The sequence below is a fragment of the Myodes glareolus genome, chromosome 4 (assembly GCF_982192425.1).
Source record: "Myodes glareolus chromosome 4, mMyoGla1.1, whole genome shotgun sequence".
NCBI classification, from domain to species: domain Eukaryota; kingdom Metazoa; phylum Chordata; class Mammalia; order Rodentia; family Cricetidae; genus Myodes; species Myodes glareolus.
In genome coordinates, this window is record NC_142029.1 from 79,232,934 (window position 1) to 79,256,024 (window position 23,091).

Sequence of the window (23,091 nt, forward strand, 5' to 3'; positions counted from 1 at the left end):
CAGGCTGTGGTCACCCCCTACTGCTCTTCCTTTTCTAACCAAGTAATAGCCGAAGGAAATTACTGAAGACTTTACTTGAACCATTGTAAGACTGTTTTGACTTGGAATTTTTAATATTTGACTTAAAAGTCACCTTTCTGAAGAATGAAATTATTCCTTGGGTTTTTTTTTTCCTTGAAAGAATGAGTTTTTAAGAAACTCATTTGGTTTGTATAAATAGTAAAAGCCAAGGTCACAGCTCTCAAAGGGCGTTTCTAAAAAAAAATAAAGATTAACTCACACGTGTTAAAGCAATAACACAACACAAGACATTCATGTTTCTCTTTGAAGTCAACCTGCTATCTTAAGCTGTTCCTACAGTATCCTCAGAGTTGGGCTTTCTGCTCCCAAAATCTAAACCTTGTGGTGATTATTTAGTTATATTTCTGGTACCTTCTGCACCTTTTGTATACGAATATATGTGTGTATGTTGTGCGTGTATGTATGTTTACATATGTATGGAGGAGGTATAAGTGTATGTGTAGGTGCGTGTGCACAAACATGCATGTGTATGCGCATGGAGGCTTAAGGTTGGCATCAGATGTCCTCTTTAATAACTCTCCATATTATATATTGAGACAGATGCTCTTACTGAACCTTGAGTTCAGTAGCTGGGTTAGTTTGGTAGCCAACCTGCTCAGGAGATTTCCTTTCTTTTCCAATGCACAATTAAATACAGGCTGCCAAGCCCACTATGGTAGTTTAAATGAGAATGGCTCCTATAGGCTCATGTATTTGAACTCTTTGTCCCCACTTAGTGAACCTGTTTGGGTGGGATTAAGAGGTGTGGCCTTGTTGGAGAAGGTATGACTTTATTGGAAGAGGTGTGTTATCATAAATGGGCTTTGAGGTTTCAAAAGCCCATATCATTCCAGTTTGCATCTCTTGTTGTAGGCTATTTGGTCACAATGTGCACCCTGAGATTATATTATTTACTGGGGGGGGGACCTGTTTCTAGTTGTGGTGTAGCTCAGCCCTAGCACACAGTTTAATCCAGGAGTTTTCTGCTTGAATATTATGAACAGGATTAAATAAAATCAATCATAGGTCAAGAGGTGGAGCAGGCAACCAACTGACAGGAAGTAATCATAGAGAGAGGAGTCAGGAGGACTAAAGGAGAGATACACAGGAAGTAAAAGGGAGGGAGGGACATCCTGTTGGAGGAGTTTTGTTTTGTTTGAGGTGAGATAGGAGAAAGTTCTTTCTAGGATGAGGAAGAAGCAGCCAGATGCTTTCTCTGCCTCTCTGAGCTAGCAGGTTTTCACCCCAGCATTTGGCTCCTGAGTCTTTATTGATAAAGTAGAATGAGAGACTTAGACAACCCCCCTCTCTTCCTCCAACCTGAAGATCAGAATGTAAGCCCCTAGCTCCAGCAACATGCCTGTCTGTCTGTTGCCTGCTGCCATGCTCCCAACCATAATGACCATGAATTCAGCCTCTGAAACTGGAAGCAAGCCCCCAGTGAAGAGCTTTTGTTTATAAGTTGCCTTGGTCATGGTGTCTCATCACAGCAATAGAAAAGTAACTAAAATTCCTATCTGGATTTTAAAATGGGTTCTGGGCATCCTGACTGCAGTCCTCACAGAGCCATTTCCCCAACCCTATACTGACTGTTTGCTCATGTTAGGGGCTTGGGATAGGCTTAAAGCTAGAAATCACATCTGCAGTACAGTTAGATTAAAGTATCTCAGCATATCTAAAAAGTAAATGTCAGTCTGGCTTTCTTTGCCTCCCTATGTCTTTAATGAGCTATGACATAAAAACACTGGAGCTAGGGTCTTGTTAGATGCGAAAGGCCTTTCTCTTGCTTTCTTTCAGTCACTGTGATGTATTTTTCTGACAGCCCGTGCCTATTAGTAACTTGTTGTCTCTCAGTTGTGCGTCTGCCCTTCTAAATTCTTCTCTGCAATGGGACTGAGGCCCTGCAAAGCAAATCTCTACTCTGCCAGATGTGGCACACTGTCCTCTGGGAGTGGCGTGGCTGTTGCTGTCTTGAAATGTGTTCAAACAGCTGTGAATACCCTCATGCGATGTTCACACAATCAAGCCTACTACATTCCCTCATAGATGGGGTGTCTTTAGACCTTCATGTGAGATTCCAGCCACTCTATGTCTCCTCCATGGCCTAGTTGCACGTAAATCCTGCCCCAGACACATGTGGTGTCAGGAGATGATAGACTTTATGGCATGTGGGGTTTAGATGAAGAGAGGCTCCCGTGTGTGGATTTCAATAGGTCGACATCAATATTGAGATGGATTGCAGCTGTTTGGGGTCATCTGCACATCAACAAACAAACTCTAGGTTTACCAAGCTGGACTTCAGTGGGATTGCATCTTTGGCCTGTCTTTGGTGCCTCATCTGGGGTACACACGTTTGTCCTCATCGCCACATGGAAAACTGAGCGATACCATCTAGCACCTGTTAGGTTTTGTCAACGGGGGAGCTAGAAGGAGTCTGAAAGGCGGGAAGAAGAAGACAAAATCCTTCCTGTCCATTTCCAATTCTTTTTCAGGGTTGCCCCAGAGGAGAAACCTCACCAAGTGAACCAGCAGCTGGTTACAGAAGGCGCCGGTTCCGCTCTTCAGCTTCCTCCACATCCCCCAGCTCAGCCTCACTGCCCCACGCAGAGGCTCCATCACCACTTGGGCACCACTGCTTTCCCAGAGGTCTGAGCTCAATATGCAAGGTAGAGGCTCTTCTTATGACCTCCGAAAGCTGCAGTTCTCAACCTGTGGGCTGCAACCCCTTTGCATATTAGATCTTTGCATTACGATTCACAACAGTAGCAAAATGGCCGTTATGAAGTAGCAGCAAGAGTAATTTTATGGTTGGCGGTCACCACAACTTGAGGTACTGTATTCAAGGGTTGCAGCATTAGGAAGACTGAGAACCACTGTCCTAAATTATTGGCACCGGTAGCCAGAGTCCCCTCCTCCAGAAACCTGAGTCTCAAAATGTAACACATTCCCAAAGCTTCTGGGTTCAGAGAGCCCCAACCACTCCCTTTGCTTCCCCTAGAATACTATGGACTTCACATAATCACTGCCTCTGTGTTGCTCCAGCATTTCCCAATTTTCTCCAGCCCTCTAACATGTTTAATCCACTCCTACACGCACCTCTCCCTGTAGAATTAACTAGTATAGTTTCTGCTTTCCCAGATCAGCACCACCGTCAAAACTGTTGGTTTCAGGATTCATCCTCGCCGAGCATTGTATCACTCACCATTTCATAGAGTTGAACCAAGAACCAATGAAGGAGAAAAAAAAAAAATTCTTTCTGCCATCCCAAAGCAGAGATATTAGATACCGATCAACTGACAGGGAAGTAACTGACCACATGTCAAGGATAATGCCTAGCTGCGGAACTGGCTGAAGCCGCGGCCATGGAGGACTGCTGCTTAGTGACTCACTCAGCCTGGTTTTCTTATCTAACCCAGGACCACCTGCCTAGGGGTGGCACTGCCCACAGTGGGCTGGGCCTTCCCACAGTAATCATTAATCACATAACGCCCTCACAGGCGTGCTCTGTCAGATAGTCAAATCCGATGGAGACATCTCTCAGTCACAGTTCCTCTTCCCAGATGACTCTAGCTTGTGTCAAGTCGATGAAAAACTCACTTAGGACACCCTGTAAAAAGCTGAGCATGGGGTAGATGCTTACAATTCCATCCCTTGTAGGTGGTGAATATAGGCAGGTCCTGGGGCTTGCTGGTCATCAGGTCCAGCCTACTTGGTGAGTTCCAGGCCAGTGAGATACTCTGATTCAACACACACAGACGGACAGACAGACAGACAGACAGACAGACCGACCAACCAGGGGGTGGGTCCAGCTAACAAAGAACTACTGACTTTTTAGGAATCATTCAAAAGCTTAAAATGTCTAACTTTCCACCTTCCTTCCTGGGACAGCTTTGCCATGTTGCCCCCACACATGCACATCTATCTTCCCCAGCGGCCCCGACTTGTTGACCTCAGAACGAGGTAGATTTGTGAAGGCTGAGGTTATAACTGCCCAGCAGGCGTGCCTTCTGACGAAAATGAAATGAAATGCAACATTTCTGGAAAAGCCAATTATTTCCAACCTGTTCCATTAGAGCCAAACATGCTAAATGAGCATGTAACATATTGACTTCTGTGCCCCGTGGCATCTGGGGGCCATAAATGCCCTGCTTATCATAATACTCATCTCCGTAGCTCTTGCAAATCAGGCCCCTCCCTGGGAGAGCAGCCATGGCCCATTCATAACTCAAGATGAGAAGGAGACAGGCTGCCTACAGGGGGCGGGGGCCTGGTCCCTCATGCCCTCACATTGCTGCACACATGGCTGGACGGGCTGCATGCGCCCACGTGACCTGGAGTCAGGATGGTCTCCACCTGCATCTGAACAGATGGCAACCATCCCATGTGGCAAGCCTTTCTCTGTGAGAAGGAAAGCAGGCTGCCTCCAGAATTGCTTCAGGCAGGGAGATGGCCAGAGAAGTCACAGTGGAGTCGAGGAAAGGCTGGCTAATACACGTGAGTCCGACTGACCTGAGTTGGAAGCTAAAACGCTGGGTGAATTACTTAACTTCCCTGAGCTTCGCCTTCCCTCAAAAAAAAAAAAAAAAATGGAATGAAGAGTGCCAAATTCACAGGTTTCTCGCCATAGCTAAATGATGGGGGATGTATATGGAGCTGCTTATACAGTAACCTGTATGTTGTAAGAACTTGAGAAACGGCCAATACTATTATGACTTTCATTTTTTAAAGATCAACAACCTTTCTGTTTTCCTGCTGTTGAGGACTGGCCTTTTAATGTGTCATCTCACCACCTCTGCTCTGAATATAATATAAGAAAAAGGCAGACAAAGAAATTTTACAAATGAGAGCTTACTCTGGTCCCTCTAACAGACACACACCCCGATACCCTCCTCCCCACTCCCTAAACTCCACACCCTCCTTCCCCTCCCCTTCCTCTTCTCTCTGCTCAGCGCCTAGTGGCAAGCTGACATACGGATGTGAGCTACCTGAATTCCTGCCAAGTTTCTTCCACTCCAAGTTGCTGGTTGGCTGAAACCTAGGGGACCTGATCCTGATCAGCTAGTGCCTGAGGCAGAGGCACCACTCGGCAGATCCAGCAGGGAAAGCCCTGGGTACCCAACAGGGGTGTGTCCACAAACCTCCTCTTCCACCCTGAACTTTCACGCAGGTGTGACACTTGGGATTCACCAGGGAAGCTGCACGATTGCTCAGAAAGAGCCCCGTCTGAATGTCTCTTTCTCCACAAGTGCAATCTCTCCTAATAGCACCAGCCAACTGAATGCCTCCGAATTCCGTAGGAATGCATTTTAATTATCGCCGCTTCTTATGTTGGTGAGCTGCTGCTGGAGGTTTTGATTTGTGATGGAAAACAGGGAAGCCATAAAGTATTTTGGTGACAGCTCCCTGATTAGGCGGCATGGCAGCAAAACAAGTTGTCACAATAAAACTGATTAATCAAGTTGTCAGAATAAAACAAATTAATGCCACAAAAACCTTTGCTAGAAATTACCTCCGAATCTGGGAGTCTTTGACGGATGGGTTCCTTCTATTGGCAGACACTTTCATCTCATGAGCTTCTCTTGCAAGTCTGCGCTTGGGATTTGAGGTGGTCCAGATGCCCTACAGCAAGGGAGCAACTGAGAACCCAGAGGCCTATTTACAGAGCAGCTACTGACTTGATGTCTGGAAAGGCTTTGTTTCTGCCTAACTGCTTTGGAGACTATTAGCACCTGCAGTGTAGTCCATGGCCATTAAATGTTAATGCAGAATAAATACAAAAGCCATCTACCCGCATTCATTTCTACCAAGCAGTCTGGATTTAGATGTCAATTTATTAAGATGTTTAATCCTAGTTTTCTCATTGAAAGTGCACTATGCAATTCTTCTTATGCATTTTTTCTGTCTCAAGGAAAGAGTTCATCCATGCTGGAGATGACAATGATGCCTGCTACTACCGTTTATCGTAACATAGATGATGATGTTTGACTATGCGGAATTCCATCCCATGAAACCAGAGCTTGTGTCACCTGGTGCCAGCATGATTCTTTTGCAAGAAGCCCATACCCATGTGAAATGTCATGTTTTGTAGCTCAGGCTAGCTTCTACTTACAATATACTCAATGATAATCTTGAATGTCTGCCTGTCTCCACTTCCTGAGTGCTGCGATTCCAGGTATGTGGTAGCATGTGGAGTTTGTGTGGTGCTGGGGTTCAAATCTATGGTTACATGGACGCTAAGCTAGTACTTGAACTACATCCCCAGTCCCTGATGCCAGCCCAAGGAAGCCCCACAGCAATGGCAGCCTTCTCAAATTACCTCCACTTTAGGAGAAAACAGAAAAAAGAGACTAAACTCCAAAACCTAAGAACTGTCACCACGATGAAGTGGAAAAATATTTGCTGCAGAAAAACGGAGTTCAGTACTGGGATGTGGGCTTTAGAAACACTGAGCATATTACCTTCTCTTTGGACACCATTCTTGGGAATTGAGTGATGGCCACACTGTTTTTGAGGGTGGAAGCCTACATGCTGGAGGGGGAGAGTGGGGTGGTACAGAGTGGGTGGAGGTGATGCCATTATGATTAAAACGAGCCCCTCCCCCCCAAATTCCTAGGACCCTACTTTGCCCTTTCAGTTTTTAAAGAACAAATGGCTGATAGCGATACAGCTGTGCAGTGAAACACAGTAAGTAAATGAATGGGTTCAACAAAGATAATTATCAAATCCCAAAAGTTCAGGTCATTCTAAGCCATGTCATGAAAAAACAAACAAACAAACAAACAAACAAACAAAAAACCGAAGTCCTGAGGTTTTAAGTCCTCAGGAAATTGAAGCTTTCATCTGCCTCTGCACAGCAGCACAATGAAACACAGAGCCCCAGAGCCCTGGAAGTCTGCTTGGAAGCTGGAAGGCCCAAGTTTAACCCAAACTTAATTTCAGCATTAAATCAAGGACACCACCTCTTTTAGAGACCTGGTGAGAGCGTGGATGGGGGAGAACCAACGTATAGGGAAACTGAAAATAACTCTGGTCTGCAGTTCATCCTGTGGTCTGCCCTACACCGCTTTATTTTAGCCCTGCCCAGCACAACCCGAAGAACCAGACACTGTGGTTGTCATCATCCCCATACTAAGGCCAAGAAACGGGTTCTGAGTGATCAACAACTTTGCTGCAGAGAAAGACACCTTTTGTAGCAACCAGAGCCTCCCCAAGTCACCTGATCAGGAAACGTTTCCAAAATAAAAATAAAAATCCTTCTGGTACTGAAGCCTGTCTCACACCTTCCATGTGAGACCCTAAGCAAAAGCCAGCAGCAGCAGCAGCAAGACCACAAACTGGAAGCTCCAGCATCTACTCTAAGGGATGTCGTAGGCCAGCCTGGAAAACTGGCGTGTCTAGATCCCACTTGCCCAGTTCTACCTCTCCATGTTCAGCTCTGAACGAAATACGGCTCTCAATCCCCATCTTCATTCCCTGGACTTCTTCAGCCTTTTCCCTTCCTTCTACAGCCCGCCTCCTACAAGTCTGGTCTTCAGAGCCTTTGTCTCATGGTGAAAAACCAGACCCCTCGATGTCTCCTCATCTTCATAGCACCTAAATGTGTTCTTCTTCTGGAAGACGATTCCCCACCATGGAGAGCCACAGGCCCAGTCTCTTGCTCTCTACACATAGCCTGCTGTTCCAGGGCCCTGACATCTGCCTTCAGGGCTCATCCCAGCTTTAATCCTACCTTCCTGCAAGCGCCAATTCCTTTGTCAAGAGGAACTGTGTCTCTTCTCTGGGTACCTCCTTTCTCTTTGTTATCTTTTTAAACATTGATATTATTGTGTGTTAATTATGGGGAATAAAGGGTTTCATTGTGACTGTTCAATACCCATGTATACTTAGATCATAATTTATCCTTCATTATCCTCTTATCTCCTCTTCCTCTCATGGTCTCTCTTCTCTTCCCTAATAATCTCTCTTCTGCTTTCATGTCTTTTTTTCCCTACATTCCACAGATAAGGAAAGATGTGGCTGGGTGGTAGTGGCACACACCTTTAATCCCAGAACTTGAGAGGCAGAGGCAGAGGCAGGCAAATCTTTGCATTCGAGGCCAGCCACAGAGTGAGTTTCAGGATAGCCAGGAATACACAAAGAAACCCTTTCTCAAAAAAAAAAATCAACAAAAAAGAAAGAGAAAGAAAGGAGGAAAGAAAACTGTGATATCTGTCTTTCTGAGTCTGGTTTATTTTGTTTAACTTGATGGTTTCTGGTTCATCCATTTTCCTGCAAATGTCATTGACCTATGCAGACTTACTTGATAAACAAACTAAACATTCCATCACAGTCATTTGCTAATGAGCCTCTTCTCCCCTGCCATATTAGACACTTCCATAAGGCAAAGACTGTATCCTATCCATCACTGTATGCCCTAGCAGTGCCCCACACATAATACATTTATGATCAATACGCACCAAATAAATAATAGCAGCGAAGATGGATGGATGGATGTGATAAAGGAGTCTCGTGAGTATCTTCTCGTGAAGATTCTGTGCTCTTCCCTCATTGACCTTGAGCTGGATGCCGGAGAGTCTGGGGAGAACAGCCAAGCCAGAAGACACCATTGCTGTTCTCCCCCAAACGCTCACCAGCCGCTGTTGAGAGTGTCAAAGGCCTAACACCCCAACAGCGCTGGAAGTGCTGCTGACTCCAGGGCCCCTGTCTCTGACTTCTTATGTCATTGTCGCATTTCCTGTGCATCACAGATGTGTCACAGGGTGGCCCGGTGTTCGGAAAAAGAAGAAATGATGAGACCATTTGATACCACCTCCTTGTTTGGAAGGTGACTCAGAGCAATGATGTAACTTGTGCCAGGCCACAAGCTTCTAAGGAGCAGATGCTGAATGAAACCTAGTCACCTGCCAACTGGACCATTGCTCCATCTTCTGTATGAATGGCCTTTTGTGATGTTAGAGGCAGGAGGCCATTATCCTGGACTTCATTAAATCCCCATGCTTGTGCCATGCGCAAATGTCACAGAAAGGAACTTTTGCTTTTTCCCAGCCACGGCTTTGGAACCAGACAGCCCCAGGGTCTCAGTCACTTAGTGCCATCTACTTGTCTAGTGACACAAGACAGATGAGGTAAGCGCTCTGACTCAAATGGCTCGCCTATATGTATCACGGGGTTGATCTCAGTTGTCTTACTAGTCCCTTCCTCTTGCTGTGATGAAATATCTTGACAAAAGCAACTTCAGGGAAGAGGGGTTTGTCTTCGCTCGCAGTTCAAGACAATACAGTGGCAAGGAAGGCACAGTGATATGAACTTGAGGGGGCTGGTCACAGTATGCCCACAGTCAGGGAGTAGAAAGCAACGGATGTTCATGATTAACTTGCTTTATCCTTTTGATAGAGTCCAGGACCAAGTTTGGGGCCCACTCTATTGACCAAATCAAGTTAATCCCCACAGGCATGAGTGGACGCTCAGCAATTCTGTCAAGTTCAGAGTCAATATTAACCATCAATAGTTAATGCCAAAGCTTTTGGCAGCGCTTGGCATGCATTAGATGCTGAATAAATAAACATCTTAAATTGGTTTTTGAGACACGAGAGCCATCACTTTGAAGCATCCTTTCAAAGGAAGTTTAAAGCCTCCCTTGACAACATTCTGCCAAGAGACAGGTACTCCAGAACTTTTGTTCTAGACTAGAAAGGTCTCCTATATTTTTTCTCAAGTCAAAGAGCTGCTTCTTTAACATAACCATACTGAACCTTTATTAGCTTCTTCGTAAACTTTTGGTTATTCTATGTAATTTTCTCAATTCAAGCAGGAAAAATCTGTTTCATGCAGAATGGAAGAGAGGTTAGTTTCATAGTTTGAAAATAACTTTTCATGCTAAATCAATGCCCTGCTATTTATAAACTAGTCTTTTTTTATTTTTTGCTACCACCTGGCTTGTTTTCCTGCTTTTAAAATTTAGTCTATTTTTTTTATCAAAGATGTATATGTGCACGGTTTAAGGGGGAAAGAGTTCTATAAGACTGAATATTAAAATCAGCATGGCCCCTGTCTCCACTATAATCTCCATTCCATCGCCCCTCTGTGGAGGTAAGAACTTTCCATCCCCTAACCTGATTTTCTCTTTTCTGTGTCAGTAAATAACATGCTTGTGCTTCTACTTTTTTAAAAATGGATTTTATGGGCCTGTCTGGAAGGTGAGGATGTAACCCCACCCATCCCTCCCCGATCACATGCGTACGTACCACTTTTCCATCTCCCTGCTCCCACGATGCCAAAAAACAAACTTGGTTAGCTCAACATACCGTTTCCACAAGGCTGTTATTATGTAAATGCTCATCACAGCAAACAACTGCTATGACTTTATTGCTTTTCTATTCTTGCACATTTTCTTTCCCTTGTGTTTAATAATGGTCTTCTTGGCTTCTATATACTTTTCACAAATTCAGCCCCAGACACACCTCAGTTATATAAATCTCTTCTCCATACAGCCAAACACATTAGGTGTTCATCGCTTTTGATTTGAGAAAAAAAAATCTCTCTGGAAACTCCTGGCCTTGTCTGTTCTAGACTCGGTACTCTCAAAGCTACCCTATGGTCATTTGGGGAACTTCTTTTCCTCAAAATACTTCATATTTCCTCTACCTTAGGCTTCTGTTCAGGCTGATTCCCCAGATACTAAGACTTTCCTTTCCTTCACTACATCCTCTCATGTTGGTACAATGCTTCAACCGGGTTATGCATAGCAAACAAATTGCTTGAGATCTCAAAGTCTTAAAATACCCTCTTCCACCTTCACGACTGGCTGTTTGGAGGCAGAATTCTTGCTTGGGAATCACTTTCCCCTCAGATTTTTAAAGTACTGCTCCATCACTATCTAGCTTCCAGCTGAGCTGACTTTAATGCTCTGCAATCTTATCACGATGCGCCTTAGGGTAGCTGCATCTTTCCTCCAGTGTGCTGCTCCTAGCAGCTCGAGTCAGCCATCCTGCGGAGGTTTTACAGCATGTTTTTCATCATTATTTTTCCCACTTGCTTTGTCTCTCCCTCTCTCTTGGAGTCCTGCGTTTTGAATGTTGGGTTTCCTGGAGGTCTTTTGCTTAACTCTGCTTTTTCCCCCCTTTCCTATTTTTCACCTCTGTCTTTCTGCTCTATTCCAGGAACATGGAAGGGAGTGACTCATTATAATACACTCATTTATTTAAGAAGTCTTTGAGCGCCAGTTGTGTGTCAGACAATGTCCAACGTCCTAAAAATGCAGCTTCAGAAGGAAAAAACAAAACCACCATCACTGATCTTTCAGGCTTTAGATTCAATTATTGAGAAGCTTATTTCTGTTACTAATTTTTGGATTTCCAGGAGTTGTTTGGGGTCCCTAAGTGTTCTTTCTTCATAGTATCCGGTTCTAGGTTTCCCTGTCTTCTCATGACTCTCTCCTCTGGATGTTTATCCGGATGGATTATTTTGGAGTTTTCTTCATTCGACACAAGTTCCAATCCCTTTAAGTTAACTTGGTTTATTTTGGTTCACGTATTACATTTTACTTTTCTCAAATATATGGCTATCTGTTTGGACTTGACTTGAGAGCATCACCCCAAAAGGTCTTGTGTTACATAGAAGCTTGGGACCTTTAAGGTGTGGAACCTCATTGTAAGTAATTACGTCATCAGTCTCAGAAGGGATTAAGAGTTCTCATGCAGAGGAAGTTAATTCTTGCAACCATAAGCGATTCTAAGAAGAAAAGAAGGAGGGAAGGCGGGAGGACGAAAGAAGGAAGAGCTAGCCTGCCTCTTGGGTCCTCTTGACTTCCTGCTTTGCAGTGTGATTTCCCCCCCACACATTCTCCTCCATAATGATGTCATCTGCCATAAGACTCTCCTCTGAAGCCAATGGGATTGAGTAGCTGATCTTGGCCTTTATTTGACTCAGTGCTGGGGGCTAAATAGACCTGTTTTCTTTATGAAGTACCCAGCCTCAGTACGTTATTTTAGCAACAGAGAATAGACTCATACGCTGCTCATATTCTAAAGTGGAAGGCTGCATCATTAGTTCAAGGATCTGGGCTGACGGCTGGGACCAAAAGACCCTGGTTTGTGCAGTAAGTATAAAATCAATGCTGCCCAGTGTTGGCAGAGCCGCTGGGTTTTGTTAGGCCGTTCCCTTTGGACTGGTCAGGTTTCTTAGGGCTACCGCATTCAGCCTATTAACTTTTATCTGGTCCTTCAATTCAATCCCATAGTGCTACCTACAACTCCTCGGGTCCTTGATACAGCAGTTGTGCCATCTTACCATGGTGGGTACTTTCTGTCTGTCTAGATGATGTAATAATAATAATAATAATAATTTTAAAAATGGTGCTGATGCTGATGCCTACAACAATTATATTAGTTATCTCCTGCTGAATAATAAATTACCCCCCAAATTTTACAACTTAAAACAACAAACTTCGTCTCATAGCAGGATCAGCTATCTAGGCACAGCTTAGCTTCCTGCCTCTGCCTCAGGTTTCTCTCAAGGATACGGCAGGCTGTCCCTGTGGCTGTGGTCTTACCTCCAGGTTCAACGGGGAGAAGACCATAGCGATACCCTGGATTTGACTTCGTTCAGAAGTTATTTCTGAAACGATAGCATTGTTTGGCATCTGGAAATAGAGTCAGTTTTCAAGTTCGCTAAATCCTGGCTCCTCTCTGCTCATCGGGCCTTCCATTTATCTCTCTACTCTTTTTAATTTCACCACAAGCAAGATAAACCCGGGCAGCAGCTCCAGCTGCCTGGGAATCTCCTCATCCGGATTACCCAGTTCATTAGGCACATCTCCTGCTTTCCATTTTACTTTGGGCAAAATGCTAAGCTTCTGCCACGACATAACAAATATTACCCTTCCTCCAGCTTCCGTAATATATTTCTAACTCCCTCTCAGAGGCCATGAGTACCAGAGAGTCATATTTCTACCATAGTCTGTTCAACTTCAGTTTTCTCTAACTCTTCTTTGCCTTCATCCCCTAATCACTTAAGTACTCCATCTTTAGATATTTTTATAGTATCACCCACTGGTGAAAACAAAACTTGTATTTGGTATTTATAGATATACAAGATAATCTCCTAAATTTAGCTACTTAAGACATCAAACACTTACTATGGAGCCATGCCTTTGGGTCCAGACTCTAGATTCAGATTTTCTGAATATCTCTGCCTCAGGCCTCTCACAAGGCTAACGAAGCTCTGTCTCATTGTAAAGCTAGACTGGGGAGATTCCATTTAAGCTTTCTCACATGGTTGTTGGTAGAACTGACATTTCATGAACTGCTGAAGCAAGATAGTCCTTTGTTATTTGTCTGCGGCTAGTTGGATGGATCTCTGGTTCCCTGCAAACCGAGTTTCTCCAGTGGGTAGCTCAAAGCAAGGCCGTGAATTAGAGACTAAAGGAGGGAGGCTTCAAACAGAACCAGCGCCTTGTTTATATGACATAAGCTAGTGCTATCATCTTTGCCATATCCTATTAGTTAACAGTGAGACACAAAGTCCAGTCCCTTCTCAAGACAGATGATTATTAGAAAATAGCATGAGATCAAGAGGCAGTGATCACTGGAGGTTTGCCTGGAGGCTGTCTTCCAATATATAATATAATTACTATAATAGGATAGTGAGACAACAATGACCCAAACGTTGGCAAGTCAAAATAACAGAAACACAGAACACAGAACAAAAACCTTCTCTTAGGCTGTTCTTTCCAGTCTTTCATTCTTCCATTGAGAGATTTATCGCACTGGACTGCTCTGTTGGCGGATAATGCAAACTTTCCTGGGACTTTAAAGATCTGATTATAATAGTTATGCAACCATTTTTTCTGATAGTAAATTTGTGTAAGTAAAGTATTATGCAACCAGGGGAATGACTATAATTTGGAGGCGAGAAATATACACTGGGAAATGTAACCACAGCATCCACGAAATCGGCAGCATTAAAAGAACCTCAATTTTCTGCAACAATCATGACAGGTCCTGCTGTGATTCCTCTGGCTTCCCTGCTTGCTTCTCTGCTTCCCAGTGATGCTGGATTCATCACTGATTAGCATACAAGTCATTCTTCCATTCACTCCTGAACTACAGAGCACCAGCTTAGTAACTGTTGTGTGCTAGGTTCTGCACATAGCCCCCAAGGGAATCGGTTATGGTCCCTTACCCTTCTGGAGCACACAGTCTGTTAGGGGGAGGTAATCAAGTAAAATCCTACTGACAAAAATACTCTGAGCTGGGTCTCAAAAGATAACTACTGAGTCAACAGGGTTTTCTCTCTCTCTCTCTCTCTCTCTCTCTCTCTCTCTCTCTCTCTTTGTGTGTGTGTGTGTGTGTGTGTGTGTGTGTGTGTGTAGCACATACACAGCAGACAAACAAGATGCCATTCAAACCTATTTTGCTTCTTGTTACCATTGTTGTTTTAAGTCTTCTAATGACAGGAAAATCAAAAGGACACTCATGGATGATGTGTGTTCTCACACATAAATCTCATAAGACTTTTGATTGTATAAGAATAGAAAAGAATAGAAGCCATAGTTGGATAGGTTAAAAGTCATCCATATAATGTTTAAAGAAGACTTGTCAGGGACAAATTTCTCATTCTAAGCCATCAAAAATCAAAACGGGTGGCCATAGAAACCATTATTTTCACTCTGTTATTTACTTGTTTGTTGGAAACACTTTAGTCTGCTCTCATTTCCTCCACAAAGCCCTTGTCCTTCTCCTCCATGCTTAAATCCTTGGATACACCGTGTCTTCTACCTGCCCCGCTCTCCCTATTCAATTTCCCTTCATCTCTCTGGTTCACACACATCCTCCAGCTCAGCATGGATGGCCCTGATTCTGGAAGTCTTCCCATGAGCACTGAACACCCATAAACCAGAGAACCTCCATTAGTCCCAGAGCTCTTCCTTGATTTAACACTGCATGGATATGTATGACATTTGTCCTTTTGGGTTTCTGTTTTACAGGTTCCCTAAAGACAAACACCTTGTTTATCCGTTCATCACCACGGCTCTAGAATGGAGGGTCTAGAGTGGGCAATTGTGGAGTATCGGTGAATGGCTGTATAAACAAGCAAAACATCTTATGGCCAGGAAACAGACCACATGGTCTGGTGATAGGATGTTATATAGCAGATTTGGGATAAGGCAACAAAGGTAACAGCTCTAAATGGAATCCAAGAATCAGTAAATGCATTCTCACTTGGCAATGCTGGGATACAGCAAGGAATAAATCAACAACAGCAACATTATGCCAAACATTTTGCAATGCCAGGTACATGATAATGTCCGATGATTTAGCATAGTATATGCAAACCAACTCCCTGAACACCACCAGGTATTCCTGAGACTATGGGCCATAAAAGACATCATCTCCCTTTTTTCTCAGATCTTTGTGGTGGTGTGACCTGAAGGTCACCAGTCACAAGCATGAACTGAACAACACGGAAAGGCCCAATTGTGAACTCCTGGAGCTTGAGGTGTGTGATGGTTCTATTTGCTGGAAGAACACAAATAAAAATCAAAATGAAAGGCCAGTACTTGAAGAAATTTTTATTTTAAATGAAGAGAAAGACAGAGACTTGCAAAGAAAGCCAGAGAGTAGCGGGAGGGGAGAAGAGGAGATGACTATCCACAGGGAGCGAGGACCAAGACAAATTTTGGCCTCAGGCATGGCCTACCCGTGATTAGCTGCATGGCAGCAGTGAGAGACTAAGCTGGCTCACTGTGAAGCTGTTTAACTTGTTAGGACTTTAATCAATAAGAACCAGTGTAACATTTATGCTTCGTGTTCCTCTTATTTACACAGAAGACAAACTGAAGAGAAACTCTATTTCTCCAGCCAAAAAAAAAAAAAAAAAAACATGTCCTCCAGGGAGCCTTGCTCCTTCAAAGTCAACAACAAAATGGTGCGTGGGGGAGGCAGGGAATTACGCACTTGAGGGAGGTTTGTACTCAGCTCCAGCCCAAAGGTGGTCTCTTAGCTTGCTCCTTTCCAGCTGGTTCCAATCTCAGCCTACTCCTCGGGTTAAATTTCCAACAATTTGCACCTTCCTGCTGAGGCATCTGGCTGCTGAGAGGAAGCCAGGAGCTCTGGGAACCAAGGTCAAATCAAATTCCACATAGCCTGGGCGGACACCCCTCAGGTATTACCACCTGCTGACAGGGTATTCTTCAGGACCCAAGAGCCTCCTCTAGACCTTGCTGGCCAGGTAAAAGAAAGAGGCAGCATTCTCAGACGCTGGTTGGAGGGTGCAATCTACCATGTCTTGCCGGGCAGCTCTCTTTGAGCTGGGCAACATGGACGATGAGACCTCAACCCTCCCCCAACCCCCACCTCCCATTCTCTACCTGACCTTATTTGGAGCTGTCTCTAAGCACGGATGCCTGACTTATCTCTAGTAAGACCCTGGACACAGTTCCCTGCAGAAGCTTTCCCCCTACTGCCCTTATGGTAATTAGACATTGTGTTAGGAGCATTACGATAGGACCGATAGGACCATGCTTCCACAGATGATAACAGAGACTTGTACTGGAAGCTTTATGACAGGAAAGTACTGTTTAATGCATTCCCATATATATATATATATATATATATATATATATATATATATATATATATATATTTCCCTATACTCAGGAATAAAGTTGAACAGATTCATCGAAGCTGTCTCCCCGAGAGCTGTCTCCATCGTCTGTCGAGCTTAGGCCATACAAAGCTCCCTGTCGTCAATCTTCCCCCTTGTCCTTGTGGACTGGTGGCCAGCAGGGTGAGGTGATAACAGGGACTCCCATACTCAAAGACCTGGCTCTGAATCCCCGCCCTGCTTCTTATTTCCTGTGGTTGTTGCTTTCCTCATTCCTGTGACAACCTACCCTGACAAGAAGTGACTTGGGAGAGGAATGGTTTGTTTCTGCTCATAATCTAAGGGGATATACTTCACAGGGAGAACGTCAAGGGAGGCCGCGCATTGCGACCACAGTCAGGAAGCAGAGAGCAATGGCTGCTAGTCCTCGCCCCGCTTCCTCCTTTCTATTCATTCCAGGACCCCAGCCCGGGGTGCTGCCTGTAGTTAATACAGATTTTCTCACCTCAATGAGAAATAATCCCTCACAGGTGTATCTGGAGAATGACTGTACCGTTGTGTGAATGAGCATCCACGACAAGAACACAGCCGTGCCAAGGACACCAAGGCCTCAGACTCATGGGAATAGAAAGACCTTCCCCTGGCTCTAGTTTAGCTGTTGATAGTATGTGCAGAAAAGACCCACCTCTCTCTGTCCAGGTAACTGCAGTCTAAGCTGCTCCCCTGCAGAAACTCTCTAGCCCTACCAAGATTAGCTAACCACCTCCTCATTCAGTTGTATATAATAAAGCACTGAGCTTCCCAGTGGCTGGTGTACTCCCAGAAGAACTCATGGCCCACGCAACCCAATTTTTCTGTAGTGTGTTTGTTCTTGCTTCATTCCCGGTCAGGTCAATCCCAAAGGTGAGCAGGTTGCAGCATGCATGCCTATGAGCTCCAAGATCGTATCAAGTTGACAATCAAATTAATCATCACACTGCCCATGCCCCCTCACCCACTAATTAGCCCCTCTAAATCCCAGCTCTGCTATCTGTAAATGGGAGTATCCACTGTGACAGGCAAGAACTCAATAAATATCAGCAAGTACGTTTAAACTGCCCCCTCCCACCCCAATTCCCACAAAACACTGAGCTGTGCACATGGCTCCAGCACTTACCATACTCTTCAGATAATCTGACAAATGTCCACTTGACTCTGCACGGAAAAGACTGGTCTCTAACTCTGAGCTCATCACACTCTGGGTACTCAATCAGTGTTTGTCAAATAATCACAGTTGAAAGCAAGCTACAGGGTGGGATCATGCCATAGTATGGGCTCATAAGAGAGCCATGGAAGTCGCCCAGACTTTGGAAATTTCTCTGTGCATGTTATTCTTGATACTCTGTTCTGTCCTTGAGTTGTCTGTTAGCCCCTTGGCTCTTTAAAATCTAATCAATCATTCAGAGGGAGGAGTCCGTAGGACTTGTGGACTAGGCAAAAGCTTCAGCAGTCCAGGGGATGAGGAATTAACATTCACAAGGATAACGACTCTCAAGCCAGTAGTCCCAATGCTGTCCTCATCTGCATGGGTGATAACACACCTCATGTTGTCTTCCAGGCAGGAACAGCCCAAAGAACCACTCAACCAGCCCCAGGAAACAGCTAAATGGCAGGTCAAATTACCCATAACTTTGACAAGGAAGATGGCTGGATGATTCCATCAACTCTAGGGAGGAATGAAATTCAGAATTTAAGCATCAAGAAAAGGAATCATAAAAGAAAATAATAACAACAACCCACCCCCGTGCGGAATTTATATCCTGCCATAAAATGGGAAGGACTTAGGATTCAAAGGCATCTTGTATTAGCAAAGGATATTTGTCAGGGAACGAACCTCCCCCAGACTGGACCAAGCTGTTTGCCTTCAGACAGTTTCCGTCCAGACCAAACAATCCAGACTTTCGCAATTATAGCATATCGGTTTGTTTTTAAATCAGCAGGCTGTCAGAAAGCACTGCCTTCTTGCCAGAACTATGATACATGGTAGCCACTATGAGATATGGTGAGATCCCCATGTTGCCCAGGCTCCGGACACAGCACAGTCAAAGGAAGTACATGCCTGCACGCACAGCCAGAGCTACACAGAGCAGAGCTGGCCCCTCAACCATCCCAAAAAGACACTGAATCTCCCGGTGCTTTGCACAAACTCTTCTGGGCATGTGCACAAGTTGCTAGTGTTTTCTCAAACACTTAGCTAAGTGTTCGTGCCAGGGCCCGGGAGAAGCTTCATGTTTGTTGGGGCCATAGGGGAAGATTTGTATTTGGATTTGAGCATATTGCATGAGTTCCTTGTCTGTTACTGCGATAAAACATCACAATCAAAGCAACTCAGAAAGCAAAAGGGTTTACTCTGGGTTAGGGTTACAATGGGACAGAGTCCTCCATGGCAGGGAAACGTGGCAGCAGGAATGTCAGATCAGCCTGGCCGGCAGGACACACAGGAATCACATGCCATTCATGCCCAGGAAGCAGAAAGAGAAATAAGAGAATAAGGCCAAGGCTTACTTTGAGGTAAGCCTCAAAGCGTACCTGACTCCGCCTCCTAAAGGTTTCCTTACCTCCCCCAAACAGCGCCAACAACTGGGAACCAATTCAATACCTTGGCCTATAGGAGACATGTCTCATTCAAATCACCACACACATGAGAGAGCTATGTAAGCAGAGGGATCCGAGAAGCTGGCCTCCCAGGCTCTCGGGTTAGGAGCATTTCTGTTCCTTGGAAGTCTACCTTCCCCTCTGCCCCGCCTCCTCATCCGTGTTGCAAGGGCGGCCGAGGGAAGATGAAGGCTTCACTCCATCATGCCACGATCATCTCACCAAAGTGTACACAGACTGACCAGCATTTGGACTGCTATCTCATGAGAGTGCTGAGCCCAGAGCATCCCTCAATTCCTCCTTCCTGGGCACTGCGAAATAAAAGTATTTCTTGCTGTTTTAAGTCACCAATTTTTAAGAGAAAGGCACGATAACCAATATATAACAAAATCAATACCCATTTTTCACAAGCTTTATATCCGGCTACCTATTCGAATGTCTCATTTCTGTGCTTGAAGGTCTCAAAGACTGATCAAATTCAGCACTTCTGAACTAAACGTACTCGTCCCTCCATGGCCCTCCTCCCCAGCATGTTCCTACTCCTGCCCCTTCCCCACTCCCACCCCTCCCCAACCCCCACACTGAATAGCAGCAGCGACTTCCCATTTACTAAAACTAAACACTCAAACATCACCCTTGCCTCCTCCGTTACCTCCAAATCCTTACCACCAACTGACTCTTCCTGCTAAGCAATGTCTCAAATCCATCCACCTTTCTCCTCCTGCTTCGGAGTCAGACCGTTGTCATCTCTCTCTTATCTTACCACAGTGCCTCTGCTTTTACTTCCCTCTTATCAGGACTGTTTGAATAAGAAAATAAATCAAACCGGTCACCTCCTTCTCTGTGTGAAGCCCTTCCGTGATATCACAATGTCTTTAAAGGAAAGCTCAAGCCCACAGTAGCTGATTTTAAAAAAACAAAACAAAACCAGTCCCATGCTTTGTTTTGTCATGCCCTACCTGGGCACGCTTGCCCACTTCTCCACCTGTTGAACTGTATGAATTCTCTTTATCCCCCTTGGAACAAACACCCTTTCGCCAAGACACATGGCTATCACCAGGCTGACTCTTTCTACTCCTTTGGCTTTCAGCCAAACGGGAACTTTCTCAAGCAAGTCATCCCTGAACAGCATCAGCCTCTGTGACCCTGCTGCAAGTTGGGTTCCTCAAGAAGCAGAGCCCGATACCAGCGGGCAGCATGTACAAGACCGCATAGGGAGAGCCCTTGCTGTCAACACCAGTGGGAGGGAGGAAGCAGGATTAACAGGAAAAAAGGGTAAGCTGTGGTGTAGCCTGGCCCCTCGAGAGGGTTCTGAGTCTAAGTTAAATCTCAGACCCCAAACTGAAACGAGAAGAGTCGCCTTTCTTCACTGTGGCCCCAGTCACTAGATGCTGGCAGCACAGGATGAAGGTAGTCTTCACCGGAACCTGGGGGCTGAAAGCCGCCATTTGTCTCAGCAAGAGGCAATCTCAGCATCTGTGCGGTAGGTTCTCCCTCCTAAAGAGGGCTCTGCGGCATCTCCTGGAGATGCAGTTGTTTGGTCCTGTGCAGCTGGTGCTCGCACCTCCTTGTAATGGCAGAAGTCTAGGCTGCGAGTTCAGTCTGCATTTTTTCCCCCTCTCTCTAGCCTCCGCACCTAACACAGCCTGGAATACAGTAATTGTTCGGTAAGTCTGTTGCATGAATTTTATGGACCACAAGTGACCACCAGAGACGTTAGCTCCCACCAGAATCATGACTGTGTGACCCTCCAGAGGAGGGGGTGTTAGAAACGTGAAGAAGCAAGGGTGGGCACAGGCCACGCCCACTGGGTAAGCGCTCCGCTGCCGGAAATGCAGAGCTGGAGCAAACAGATGCCCCAGAGGGATATTTTTTTTCTTCCTTATTTTATTCACACTTATTAAATTTTAAACAGGCCTCAAAGATTCCAGCCTAACACGGAAATCAAACACCACCAAACAAAGGGCTTGTTTTCTATTAATATGGTAGAGCAGACGGTCCTGCTGCTGCAAAGCTGTGAATTATGACGGAAATTAACTGTCTGGCTGCTCTATGTGCATCCTGAACTGCACGACAGTGGCTCCAGCTGGGCCCAGCACTCCTCACAGAGGTCGAGAGTCCAATGCCCTGGAGTCTGAGCTGCCTGCAAATGCACTCCCATACATGGCCCTTAGATAGATGTTGGCTGCCCAGGGAAGCCAACTGGGTCAAGAGACTGTGCCCAGAACAGCTGATTGCCAGTATAAGTTTCCTGGTGCCAGCTACATGCCCTGGAGAATGGAGAGCCAGATAGAGTTCTTAAAGAATTTTCTATGAGAGGCCAAAGAGGTGGCTCAGTAAGTAAAGAGCTTGCTGTACAAACATGAAGACTTGTGTTCAGATCCCTTGCTGGATGTGGCACCATACCCTATAAGCACAGCACTAAGTGGCAGAGGGTAGTAGAGACAGACAGGTTCCCTGAGGCTCTCTGGCCAACCAGTCTAGCTGGAACAGTGAGCTCCAGGCTCAGCAAAAGACCTCATTTCAAAATAATAATAATAATAATGCAGAGAGTGATAGGAGAAGGCACACAGCATTGCCCTCTGACCTCCATATGTGCATGCTTGGACACACACATTTGTATATACATGTACACATGTGCATACAACACACATACAAACTACCACCACCACTAACAACAACAGAGAATATCAATGAAAACATAAATGCTCTCTGAACAGAGAGCCCCTAAAAGAGAGTAAGGGATGCTCTACCAGGATGTCCCGGATTCATTAGTACCTACCCTCAACCTTCCCTTCCTCAGCTGCACCCTAGCCCTGGATAGGAGGTCTTCAAAGCAGCCTTTTAGACAGACTTTCTTGAGGAAGTATGAAAGTAAGTTGGGCAGGCAGACTGTGTTTTTTGTATCTTTGTGTTTGTTGCTTTTAGATAGGGTGTCATAGAGCCCAGGCTAGCTTCCAACTCACTACGTAGCCATGGCTAGCCTTGTGATCAGTTACGGGTATAATAGTGCGCATGCCTGTATGTTTGCTTATGTTTGCTCGTGTATATAATAGTATGCCAGTGTGTTTCCATATGTACCAATGTGTGCACTTACTTGCTGTTGTAAGTGTGCTTGTGTTTATGTGCTGATGCATGGCCTACCATATGTCTATACATGTCGATGTTGTATGATGCTTGTGATTGAGGGTCGGCGCGCGGATGGTTTTCACCCTGCTACAAAAACCCGAGGGAAACAGCTGTAGAAGGTAAAGGGGAAGTTTCTATTCATTGTCCCAGAGGCTTGAGTTAGGATTAGATGGTTCCATCATTATGGGTCTGAACATCAAGGAAGGGTAGATGAAGTCGAGGTCAATTGAAGAAACACAGACAGAAAGTGGGCAGAGACAAAATAATCTTTCCAGGCGATAGCCCAGGGACCTGCTTTCTGCAGCTGGTCCCACCTCTGCCTTTTTCACCAGTTTTGAAAGTAGTGCCACCAGATGGGGGATCAGACTATAAACATGGGAACCTTTGGGGGACACTCCAAATCAAAAACCTAACAGTGTGTGTTCATGTTTGCTTGTGTGTGTGTGTGTGTGCTAGTTTGCATGCTTGTGTTTGTGCACTAGCATGTACTCGTATGTATGTTCCGTGTATGTGTGTTTGTGCACCTGTTCATGCTTCTTCAGGAAAGGTAGTGTGCTTTCATACGACCTTCCTTCTCCCATTCAGCCCAAGCTGAGAAACTTCGCCTCCTGTTATTTCTGACTAACAAGTTTTGCCATCCCCAATGAGGTGGCATGTGACAGT